This window comes from Cupressus sempervirens, chromosome 10, assembly GCF_028749045.1.
Source record: "Cupressus sempervirens isolate cs-2001-9-10 chromosome 10, ASM2874904v1, whole genome shotgun sequence".
NCBI classification, from domain to species: Eukaryota; Viridiplantae; Streptophyta; class Pinopsida; order Cupressales; family Cupressaceae; genus Cupressus; species Cupressus sempervirens.
In genome coordinates, this window is record NC_143127.1 from 36,093,443 (window position 1) to 36,107,179 (window position 13,737).

Consider the following 13,737-nt stretch of genomic DNA (forward strand, 5'->3'; position numbering starts at 1 on the left):
ATATGGTAGAAAGGACTGTGAAATTTTTATAGATAGGATTGAGGACACAAGGGAATCTAAAACCGCCACTTATGGAGATGACTATATTTATGAAGATAGGGAAATCAAAGAAAAGCTAAAAGAATCCTTTGAGGAAAAATACCCTTATTTAAAGAATTGTCAAGATATGTTTCCTGAAGAACTTCTTGGACTGCCCCCTTCCCGAGCATTTGATTTTACCATAGATTTGATACCAGGAGAAGAACCCATATCTTGGGCACCATATAGGATGACAACTACCGAATTAATGGAATTACAGATTCAACTTTAGGATATGTTAGATAAGAAATTAATCTGACCCAGTGTCTCACCATGGGGAGCCCCAGTATTATTTGTGAGGAAGAAGGATGGAACCATGAGATTATGCATAGATTACAGAATGCTTAATAAAGTTACCATAAAAAATCAGTACCCATTACCTAGGATAGATGATCTCTTTGATCAAATGAACGATGTGATAGTGTTTTCAAATTTTGATTTAAGGTCAGGATACCATCAACTTTATACATAAAACTGCATTCAGAACTAGGTACAGACATTACGAGTTTACAATATTTCCATTTGGGTTAACCAATGCCCCAACAACTTTTATGAACTCAATGAACAACATATTTCAAGACTATCCAGATAAGTTTGTATTGGTTTCTATAGATGACATTTTAATCTATTCTAAGAATGAGGAAAAACACCAAAGGCATTTAGAAATAGTTTTGCAAAGATTAAGAGAACATAAACTGTATGGAAAATTATCTAAGTGCGATGTATTGGAGGTTAGAAGCTTTATGGGATTAGCAGGATTCTATAGAAAGTTTGTCAGAAATTTTTCAACCTATCCGATCACCTCATGTCAAAGGAAGGGGAAGAAATTTATTTGGACAGAAAAATGTCAAACAACCTTAGAGTTTTTGAATGAAAAACTAACTACAACACCCATATTAAAAGTACTTGATCCACAAAAGTAGTTTGTAGTTATAACAGATGCATCTGGAGAAGGATTAGGAGGTGTGTTGATGCAAGATGAACAAGTTATTACTTATGAATCTAGGAAATTGAAAAACTATGAACAAAATTATGCACCTCATGATCTTGAATTAGCGGCTATTGTGCATGCCTTGCAAATATGGAGACATTACTTAATCGAGAAACCTTTTGAACTTAGATCCAATCATTATGGGTTGAAAGATATCTTCATCCAACTGAATCTAAATGCTAGACAAAGGAGGTGGCTGGAATTTTCAGTAGATTACAAGTTCGACATAAGTTATATTAAAGGTAAGGAAAACAAAGTGGCAGATGCCCTAAGCAGAAGAAGGCACATCTCTGTAATAACTACTATAAGCTTCAGGTTAAGGGATCGGATTTTGCAACACTTAGAACAAGATGAATTTTATGCAGAAATCAACCTAGCTCTTATCAGAGACCCACAAGATCCCAAGTATTTAGAGTTTAGCTTAGAAGAGGATGGATTACTAAGATATCACAATAGGATCTATGTACCCAGCGACCCTGAACTCCAAAGACTGATTTTAGAAGAATTCCATTCAATCCCATATTCAGGACACCCAAGAGTAACAAAAATGTTGTCTGATATAAAACCTCTATATTTCTGAAAAGAAATGAAAAGAGAAATAATAGAATTTGTTGCTAGTTTTTTGGAATGACAGAGAGTGAAAGCAGAACATCGGTACCCAGCAGGTCTGTTACACCCTAATGAGGTACCTGAGTGGAAATGGAAAGTAATATCTATAGATTTCATACAAGGATTACCTATGCCACAAGATCGACACAATACCATTTTAGTCATGGTTGATAGATTGACAAAGGTTTCTCATTTTATACCAGGGAATTTAACTAATGGAGCACCAGAGATTGCCCATAAATTCATGAAAGAAATTTTCAGATTACATGGAATTCTAGAGAAAATTATTTTAGATAGGGATGCTAGGATAACTTCCAGATTCTAGCAAATGTTATTTTTAGTCTTGGGTACTAAATTAAACATTAGTTTAGCTTATCATCCTGAGACAGATGGCCAAATGGAATAGTTGAATCGGGTATTAGAAGATCTCCTAAGATTATACTGTATGGACCAACAATACCAATGGGAAACATACCTACCCTTAGAAGAATTTGCATATAAAAAATCCTATCAATCCACCATTAAAATGACTCCCTTCGAGGCCTTGCATGGTCGTAAATGTAGAACTCCGATAAGTTGGAATCAATTGGAAGATAGAATTATTGTTGGACTTGAAATGCTTCAAGAAATGGAAGAGCAGATAATCCAAATTTGTCAAAGGTTAAATGAAGCTAATGATAGACATAAAAGTTATGTTGATGCCAAAAGAGCACCTAGAGAATTTTCAATAGGAGATAAGGTATTATTAAGAGTTAAACCTTATAAGAGTACCATCAAGTTTGGTAAGAATCCTAAATAAGCCCTGAGATATGTGGGACCCTTTAAAATATTGAAAGTTGTAAACTGAGTAGCTCATAGAATTGCTTTACCACCAGCCCTTGCCAGGATGCATGACATCTTCCATGTGTCATATCTTAAAAAGTACATTACCCACCATGATCATATGATTGATTGAAAATTATTGTAGGTGCAAGAACTAGGGGTGGTAGAGGTAAGACCACTCAGAAAACTCAAGGTGCATAAACTATGCTTACAAAATTTAGAGGTGACTCAGTGCAAGGTCTAGTGGGACTAGTATGCCAAGGATAATGCCACTTCGAAGGATTATCATGACACTTTTCAAAAATACCCCCATATTTTCTTTGAAATTGGAAACTGAATATTTCTTTTCTTCCTGTATAAATTGAATAAGTATTGCTTAAGTTTTCTTGTTATGTTCATTTAGGACAATGAAAAATCTAAGGGGGAGGGTATGTTACATCCCAAATTTTGCCCAAATTTTTAATTTGATCATAACTGTTGATTTAACGAATTATTTCTTTTTCTAATCATGTGAAATGAATTAGTTATTTATAAACGTTGTATCAACTATTAACATATTATTTATCTTCTTGATCATGTGAAATGAGTTAGTTATCTATATACGTTGTACCAACTATTAACGAATTATTTCTTTTCAGGATCATGTGAAATGAGTTAGTTATTATAGACGTTGATGAAATCACCAATAACCTATAACTGTTATCAGATGATTAGCAGTTGTTTGATTTGAATTAACGATCAATATAGTTTTGAATTAATGTTTTGGTGAGAATGCTTTCCTTGGGTGATTATTGGAGAAGACTGAAGAGAGAGGAAGCATTGTGAAATAGGATCATCAGAATGAGATGGTCCTTTGGTTCAGTCATCAGGTTCAATAGGTATGACCTAAGACTCCTTTCGAAAGGATACAAAGACTTGTCCATAGGTTACATTATGGGACCGCATGAGCTTTTAGGAAAATAATATAATAAAAACATAAAATAATCAACATTAAAATATAATTCATACCTTTAGAGATTTAATATTAAATCTTCTTATTTTATCATTATAATAAACACTTAAATACAAACACATAAATATAAAAATGAAATGACACCAATAAATTATAATAGTATAATCTAACGTGAACGTATATAAGAGCATATAACAATAATAAAATAAAGTTTAAACACTTCAATTCCTCCTTATTTCTTTTCCCGCTTTAATTCTTTTCAAAATCAAATTCTTGTTGCATCGAAATAGTCATCTTGGAAACTGATAGAAGCCAAGGAGTCTCGGCTAACTTTTAAGAAACCATGATCGAATTAGGAAGGCATACCTCCTTCTATCTCCTGTTCTCTCCTATCTCCATACTGCTACATTTTCATATTGAGTTCACAGCCAAATACCCTTCCTTATTCACACCCTGGAACCCTATTTTTCTTCCAATATTGCTGATGATTGAAGTATGGGATTAGTCTCAGGTTAGCAAGTGGACAAGGGACTAGACTAGAGCAATGAAGATACAATCAAATCACAGGTCACAACTTCTGATATTTTGAGCTTTGAATGCCTCTAATTAGTAGTGATGGGTTCTTTCACAATATCATCCTTGGCTGGTTGGAAAGGATCAATCAGTTTGCTTTCTCATGCATGGTTAGAGATATATTTGAAGTTGCATCTTTAATCTGCTTCTCATATGTCATGACACTACCTTCATCTGCAAGCTTTCCATTGTCACCATTCAGCTGCAAAATATCTCCTTCCTGAATAATAACTCAATTTTGTACAAGTATCTAGGCCTCTTGACAGAGAAACAAATCTACTCTTTCCTCATCTAGACTTTACTTTTTGTTGGAGATCGTGAGACTTGTAATCCCATTGCATTTAATTCTTCTTCAACCTTGTTGTTTATACTTCACAATTTTTGGTTCACATTGTTTGAACACCTTGTTGACAATTTTTTAATCAACTTTGAAAGCCTTTTGTTTACTATTCGAAATTGCTAACATGTGTAAAAGTGGATGGAAATGAGCATCACTCTCATTTATTGTTATAACCATAATGTTTTTCATGGCTGAAATAACATTTGCATTATATTCTTTCCCGATTGTGCCTAAGAAATGTTGAAACATAGTATATAAAAAATCATACAATTCCAAGTCAAGTAGATTACAAAGTTTGATCTCTGCAAATGATTTTAGTATGGCAACCCTTTTAGAGAAATGACAACTTCTGATGTCCCCAAGAATTTGAAAACTATCAATGATTAAATTAAGTGCCTCCTTCATTATGTCTTCTTTGAAAGGTTCTTGAGGTGCCAAAACTCTTGTGACCAAACAAGAAGTAACCAACAATTTAGGTCACCATTTGAATGTTTTAGCCACTTGTGTTGACTGAATGTTCTTACAATAAGAACAAGAGCAATTTGCAACAAATGAGAGGGTGATTGTCGTACAATGAACAAACATCCTTTTGAATGGATCAAACAGTTGAAAACATTTTCTATTGTTAGTGATTCCAACTCAAGTTTGCTACTTGTCTCATAAAGTATTTTGGCCAATTTTGATATGTCCTTTGATGCCATTTTAAATTGAGATTTCTTTGTTTGAACTGCCCAACCAGTTTGTAGTAAGCAACCCAATTCGCCACTAAGTTATTTTTGCACTACTTCAACAAGTTATAATTTTGACAAATAGTTTGCTTATTTCAATTTTGACGTTTTCTATAGTTGTAGTAGTTTTAACTACCTTTGTTGTCCAAAACTTCATTCAAGTCTTCTAGTTCCATTCTATAGTAGCATCACATGCACACACCGTCTTCAAGACTTGGTAATATTATGGTAAAATAATGAATGTGTTATTAAACATAGATGATAAATGATTTATATATACAAGTATACACAAGAATGTTTCTATAACGAACAAGGAGAGAAATAGGAACATTCTTGAAGAAAGAAAGTTTCCATATTGAACAGAGAGTGAATACAAAAACATAGAAGATGAGTGACCATTACAAATAGAAGTAAATCTATGGAAGAAAGAGAAACACAAATAAAGAGATTTAACTCTAATAGGTTGATCACACAACAATACATCACCTATGAATTGGATTGAGTAAGAACCTCCCTTAATGGTTAATCTAACTTCAAATTATTTTTTTTGTAGGGGAATCCACTTTGTATGTTCTGCAATATTGGTCTATGGTAGCATTGACTATGGTAGGACGAGTATCAGTACCTAGAACAAGCCCCTCAAGGTGATAGTACTTGAAGATTGTCATCATTCTGTGCTTCCAGGTGTTGTATTTCTTTTTGCTGAATCGTTGACTGCCTTCTAAGAGAAGATTGGAGAGAGATGCCATGACACATTTTGATGCAAAAAAAATATATCTAAAAACACACAAACTTGGAGGCAGATTGACAAAAGACCTAGAAAAAATTGAAAGGACACCAAGAAGAGAGCTCAAAAAACCTAGAAAGAATATGAATCCACTGGTTGGAAAATCAAGGCACAAAAAATGATGCACCCAAAAAAAGAGAGACCGACTTAGTTGAGATTTGCAAGAACTGCCAAGAATATTCAAAAAATTTTAGAACTAGCACAAAAAATAGAGTTTCAAATGAAACCCTAGCCATTTTTGAAAAAATAAAAAAATGACATATTTGATTGTAAAAAAAGGTGGAAAACGAGATTGCTCAACGGAAATTAGAGACCAGGGAAAAAGCTAGTCATTTTTTAGAGGAAGTTGGTTGTGTAGGCAAGGGAAAGGCAAATGATGCACGAGTTGTAGGTGAAAACTGCCAAGACAAAAAAAAATACATAAACCCTAGACGAATTTTAGACAATATCCTTATAAACAAATTTTTGAACACACCCAAGCAAAGGATTTTGAAAATTGTGAGTCTAAAATTTCATGAAGAAATTAAAGATTTTCAAAACCTATTTCGAAAAATAACTAATTTTAAAAAAAAAATGAAATTATTATTTTTCAAAAAAGAAAGTTCTGATATCATATTATGGTTAAACAATGAAGATGTTATTAAACAACGACCATAAATGATCTATATATACAAGTATATACAAGAATGTTTCGATAACGAACAAAAAGAGAAATAGAAACATTCTGAAGAGAGAGAGTTTCCATATTGAACAAAGAGAATACATAAACATAGAATAAGAGCGACCATAAAAAATAGAAGTAAATCTATGGAAGAAAGAGAAACAAAAATAGAGAGATTTAACTCTAATAGGTTGATCACACAACAATACGTCACCTATGAACTAGATTGAACAAGAACCTCACTTATTCGGCACCCTTTCTTTAGTGCGAGCAACGATTAGAGTTTATCAACAACCACTATTCATCGTCCATGTAGAGTTAGACTCCCATCATTGCTCACTAATGAAACTCAATGTTGTCATATTCTGCTATCTAATGAAAAACATAGAACTCAACCTAATGCAATGTTGAAAACTCTCGCTACAAAGTCTCAGACTTCACCTTACTCACTTTCCATATTTACAAATTAATAGACATTTCATTGATAATCCTTGGACTTCTTTATCGAAATACTTCTTTATCTTGATCGTCTTATTTGATGTGACTGTGCTTTCTTGATTGTTTGATGTTTTTCTATCATTGCGGCCTTCTTCATTTACATCCCTCCATTTCTTTGAGGATATGTGTCATGTCCCCTTCTCAACTCTAGTGTTTTCGCGCTATGTTAATCTATCTCCACACCTAGATAGATTAACAACATTAGCTAACATGATGCCTACAATCACATCGGAGGTTTTATTTTATATACTTCAGTATTTTTTTAAAGTGTGTGGATAAAGTCACTTTATGTTATTATGTTATTTACTTTATAAAGTGACTTCAGTGTAGGACGAAAATTGTGTTTTATCCCACATTCCTTGCGTCATTGTTTTTCCCTCACTTCAACGTTATAAAAGAAGAGCTCGCATTGGGATTTGGACACACAAGATTTTATGAATAGAATAGAGGAGAGGACCCAATACTTGAACATGTTTTAGTAGTTGTGGTAGGAGTTGTTCACTTAATACCTACAGTTATTGACTTAATGTCCAATTTTTTTGACAACATCGTACCAATACTTGTGACTTTAAAATTGTTAGTACAATGCTAACTACCTAAAATTGAATAAAATGTACCTATAGTTATAAAAATTAACCAATGATGTGATGCCACATCAGCTGTTCAACTATGAGTACCTTTTATGCACGACCATTGGTCTCACTTTGTTTTGAGCTATTTTGGACAACTTAGCAAAAAGCATGTTGATGTAGCATCATAACATGTGACGTGGACTTGAAACCTTAGTTATAAGTAGACGACTCATCAAGTAAGCTGCTGTAAAAAAAATTGAGAGCGATTTGAAATTTTTACATAAGATTTTGATAAGTGTAAAATTAGAGTGCTCAAGCATTAGATCCTCTCCCCTATATTCACTAGTCTGGTTGCTTCAACATCACAAGTCTGAAACTGAGGACGTAACCCCTCCAGTTTTGGGAATTCTAAGGAAGTTGGACGTCACCCAACCTTCCTTCTTTACATCATTTGCACAGTCTGGGCGGATTAATCGGCAAATAAAATAAGTATTCAGATTTGAATTGGTTGAATATGAACTTCTTTTAGAAAGTCACGGTCTGGATGCAAGAGGCGGTTTGGGTAAAGAAGTGCAAGATAGTGGAATGCGGAATACACTGGGAGTTCGCAGTAAGGGAATGGGTTACGCAAACCAGTGACGGGTCTATTCTCTCAGAACCGTGGATTACGTCAGGGAGTCATTAACAGTGGCCGACTCCATTTGAAAAGCGAGCGGCAGTCACAGAAGGCACGGGGTCCATCTATAGCAGTAACCCGTGATCTCAGACATACCCAGGATAGAATACGGCAGAGTTATCACCACGCAATGGCACAAGCTCATGACAATTCGACCACTCCCATCAATCCGGTTCATACCAGCAACTGAACCCGTGATATTCAGAGCAGACACGTAAAAGTTGGCCAGGATCAGTTTAGCTGTCTTTTTCACACAGGTTCTTCCTTCTTGCCTGCGATTTTGTAATACTGTTATAGCATTCTGAAAATATATCGGCAATATATTGATTTTCTCAGCATATATCATTCATATTATAAAATAGATTTGTTGGTTGCACCTGCTGTACATGGTGATTTTATGAGCACATTACTGATAACTTGCTGAAACTGTATTCTGCATTCAAAGTCCAAATTTTACATGGTCATTTAATTCTGGAGTGAATCTATTCAGCAGTGTTAGAATCTAAAACCAGGGTCTATGCCAACTGTTTGACGAAATAGTTCGAGTGGGTATTCACATAATTTTTAGTAAGCTTAAGTACAGATTAATACAATGGTGCCAGAGCGTCTCCAGATTGCTTGAGAACTGTTTGATGAAATTCCCCCTTAGCCATATATACTTGGCATTCTTGATCAAGATTTAAGTGCAGATTAGTACAATATGCGACCTTCGATAGTTACTTTGTGAAGAAACGTTTTTTTCCAAGACTTGTTAACGCTGCCTTTCTTCTAACTATTTCCAAAATTCTGATTTGTTCTGGTAATGCTAGCAGTCTTAGCTTTGATGCGGTTGATATCTCGGAATAATAAAACCCAACTATTCTTTTTTCTGGCCCTCTTCAACTTGCCAAGGAATCCTTGTCTCCGTACCTGTTGGCATTCGCTGTAGCTAAATCACTTCGCGACGAACATTCTCTCCCGATTGTGATGATGATAATAATAATAATATGCATCTCATCTAGCTCTTGTTCGTTCAGAGATACAAACCAATGAGTCCCCTGCTAGCTGATGATTACATTCAAGACTCATATGCATGTGAAGGATTTCGTCCCACTGATCTTGATAATTCTACAACCTCTGTGGTAGTGTCTCTTACTCCTTAGTATGCAATGCTCCTTCCAATTTCTCTGCGCTCACATGAGGTAAGGAAATCAAGTCTTGAGTGTCTAGCCTTTGTCTCCAACCACTATATTTCACATTTCCGCTTAGACAAGTTTTGGTATCAAATATTATATATATATTTTTGACTCTTCCAGTAAACACGCCAAAATGTATAATCACACCATATAATCTTTTCCAAGGTCTAAAATTAATGCATTATATAATGCATTTGGAACCCATTAACAATGTCGGCATGAACACATTGAATTGTAATCTTAGCTCGCCAGGTTTCATATTAAAACATTCTCCTTAATGTTTTGACTTGGTTCTTATTTATTCAAATGGGTAGGAAATATGGCTCTATAAGGCTTTAGTCTAGAAAAATTTGCACTCCTACAATATTTTCCGCAACAACAATAACTTCCGTCCTTCAAATTCTCACAATACTTGTGATCCACATTTTAATACTACAAATATTCATTGTTCCAATACACCTCATTCAGAAAGATTATTTCATTAGTCCCGACTTATGTGAAATGGGTCTAGCTAAGATTCAACACTCCGTGGAAGCAAAAATTCAGCAGTCTGTGAAGAGCGTCACTTGACATGCCACCACAGACTCTTGCTAAAATTCTATTATAATCGCGAGCATTAATAATTTCTTTGCCCACACATCAATGTTATTAGCCACAAAACCCCGAAGCTCTCAAACAATTATTATATTCAATTCCCAAACTTCTCAGCACACAATAAATTTGTAACACCCAACGCCTACACTGTAAAATCTGAGATGGATTCATGACATTAATTTTCTTGTGGTCAAAATTATAGGCGATGACCAATTTTTTGTATGAGGAAAACTTACATTAAGCTCTTTCGATAAAACCAAATTTTCCTGAAGTTTGATTCCAAATATTAATCAGCCCCGCTGAGCTTTCACAATCTTTTGTCTGTAACCTTCCTTGTCTTTATAGAAAGTATGCGCAAAAGAATATTTTTGTTCCTTCTATTAATACTCTTTCAACAAAATATTGTTCGTGTCTCCTTGGGTCGTCGACGACACCGCAAATTAAAAGCTTCAATTCTCTTCACAACTCTTATGCCTTCTGACAGCTACTTGCATCTACCATGTAGTCTAACACCACCTTCAGAGCCTCTGCTGAATGAAATACGTTCTACTGATAAAGTTGTTGTTTCCTTAGTTTCCCATTCACAGAAGATGTTTTAGTAGTCCTTTTAACTTCTTCAAGTTAGCAACTCAACTACTTCTGTTAATCGTTGACAATTTTTTTTTAAATTTCTGTCCAGGTTAATGAATATAGTTGGCATCTATTATTTTGCACATAGAGTTCAATAGCCGTATGACTGAATCCTTCTGCAATATCTTGGTGACATAAATGAAATGTTTGCCTCCAACAGAGAACATTTAAGTTTTAGGGAGAATATTATTTTTCCAAATATCACACTGCGACTATAGCCTTGCAATTGAATCATTCACTTCTGGTCATTGCAATGTTAAATACACCATTTACAACATAGAAAAATATTTGTGCCCTTCTATTTTTCATTCACTGGACAACATTCAAGGGCAACAATAAGTCTTTAATAACCTGTAGGTATTTCATTTCTGCAATTTGGTTTCTATGAAATTCTTGAGACCACATAGACTGGCAGGATACACTGCTCTGTGTCATGTCCCTATTTTGGAGGCAATTTGATTTAATTAATTTAATTAATTAGGTTGTCCAAAATAATGAATATTTTATGAGGATGACTAATTAATTATTTTAATTAAATAAATAAGTGGTATTAAGTTAATTATTTATAAAGTTATCAAATAAATAGATATTAAAAAGGTAACTTTATATTTAATTAATTTAATAAAGTGACTTGAATTATAAAATATTTTATAAAGTGACTTAATAGATAAAATAAAATAATGTTCTAGAAGTTTCTAGAGAAAGTGGAGAAAAAAGAATAAATAGGCATCCCGGGCTTCATTCTGATCATCCAGTTGTTTATTTCTCTCTTGACATCAAATTGTGATTCAGACACACAGTCTATTGTGGAGCCAAGTGGTTTCAGATAGTCAGTTGATCTTTGGGAACGAAAACTCCGTTGGATTTGCATAACTGAGGAAGTGAAATATCTTCTGAAGGGTTGCACATTTGGAGGTGATACTTCAGTCACTTCAGCTAGGGCATCATTGGGCCTAAGGCCATTTTCAACATTTTAGGAGGCATTTTTAGCAGGGCCGAAATTATTGGAGGTCATTTCTAGCAAGTCCAAATCATTTTAAAGCAGAACCAAAGAAAAAAGTAGGCTGAAAAAGCAGACCCGAAAAAAAAAGCAGGCAGAAAAGTAGTCCGAAAAGCAGCTCCGAAAAAAGCAATCCAAAAAAGCAGTTCGAAAAAGCAAAAACGAAAAAAGCAAATCCGGAAAAAGCAAGTGGAAAAAGCAGATCGGAAAAAAGCAAAGCAGAAGGGGCAGCATTGTAGAAAATTATTATAGCCATCTACAATCAAGTTCTACACTTCTCATTTGGCATATTTTCTGAGAAAAGTAGGTTTTCAACTGAGTACAAAATATAGCTTCAGCACTTCACTATTTTCATATTGTACTTGTCTTTGTTTGCCATTTGGCGTTATTGGTATCAAAGGAAGGCTAGGATTTTGCAATTGAAAGAGCATTGTAATTTTTAGACTATCTATATTGCAAACCTAGAGTTTGGTGATTAGCTTATTAGTTTGCATGCCAATTGTTTGACAAAATGTCAATTGGCTATAAGTTCTCTTTTTGGCATAAATAATGTTATAATTTTGCATACTAAGTGTTTATATTAATGCCACTTGGTTGTAAGTGCATTAATGCCATCCTAGGTTGCATCCAAAGTATTTGCCATAATTACTAATTGCTGTAGCTGCATATTGCAAGTAGTTTAAGTCACATATTTGTGTTGAATATTGCTAAAATTAGTTGCACATTCATGTTAGATCATTGTTTAGACAATTTGGAGTCTTTTTTGTAAGCATTCTCTTTGATGCAAATCGAAACAAGAGTCATTGCAGCAATCTAAAAAGTTATATCAGTCATATGACCCCTTGTATGCAGAGTGTTTGACAAAATCCTTCGAGCCTTCAATCAGCATTTTAAGGTCGGATTTGAGCAGGGTCATTACATTGGTATCAAAGCTTGCTTGCAAAGCGTTTGACGGAATGTCAAACAACTGAAATATAAAGATTTTTGGTGTTTGAAGAAGTTATAAGCTATTGGGGTTATTACAGTGGTATTAGAGCGGTTTCCTGCCAGCCTGATTGGGTTATTTCAGATTGTATTCAATTATCAGTATGGCTTTAACAGGAGACAAGGATTTGGAAGAAAGAATGCACAATGTAAAGAAGAAATTAGAGTGTCCATTTCAGCAAACAGAGGACCTTCTAAGAACTTTGGAGGAGTTGGAAACTTATTTAGGCAAGTTTGATCAGTCAAGACCTGATGCTATGCAAACAGCTTTATCTCCAGCATTTGGTTCGTTGGTTAAGCCCCGATTATTGAGACATCATGATGAGGTAATAAGACTTACAACTGTCTCTTGCATTAGTGAAATCCTGAGGATAATAGCTGGCCTTGATTCTTATGACGATCAAATTATGAGAGACATACTTCATGCCATGGTAAAAAGCTTCGAAAAGTTGGACAACATCCGGGACCCTTATTTCACATAGAGGGCAAGATTACTTGAAGTATTTGCGAGGTGTAGATTTGAAAATATTATGCTGGCAATAGGTTGTATTGGTGATATTCGCAGGATGTTTAATACATTTTGGAATATTATGGACGAGTTTCATCCCAGTAGGGTATTGACATCAATGCACTCCATCATGTTCACAATCCTGTTTGAGGAGGAGGATGAAATTTCTAAACTTTTGGCAAAAGACTTATGGTATGTTTGGACAAAAGAGAGGAGTTTGTCACCTATGGCACGTACGTGGTTAAAGAGCCTGATTGATAGGTCTAAGGATCGTACCTTCCCTATGACAAGCAAAAACTTGTATGAGGGGTTTAACAGACATGCGGATTCGATACAGGGAGACATTAGCACATCTTCAGGTAATAGTTTATCTGCATCATCTTCACAGGCATAAGGGGTTATAGATGTTGTGCAGGTTGAGCCAGTTGCATCAGAAGGTGATATCACAAGCACACCGGATTGCATGATTGACACAGATAGTGATTACAGTACAATTGGGCTGGATGAAGTTACAGCAGTTGGGGATACTGTCATGTTTGAGGCTAGTAGCTCTTCACTT

The 13,737-nt window shown here is 34.7% G+C and overlaps 1 protein-coding gene across 1 annotated transcript in view; it reads left to right on the top strand.

Moving 5' to 3' along the window:
- The first annotated feature begins 7,863 nt into the window (after positions 1-7,863).
- LOC149532439 (putative ribonuclease P/MRP protein subunit POP5) overlaps positions 7,864-13,737 on the top strand; it is a 76,871-nt gene continuing 70,997 nt past the window's right edge. The window contains exon 1 of the mRNA XM_089803960.1: positions 7,864-8,544. The gene's annotated coding sequence lies outside the window, so the exon portion shown is untranslated. The remainder of the gene's footprint in view (positions 8,545-13,737) is intronic.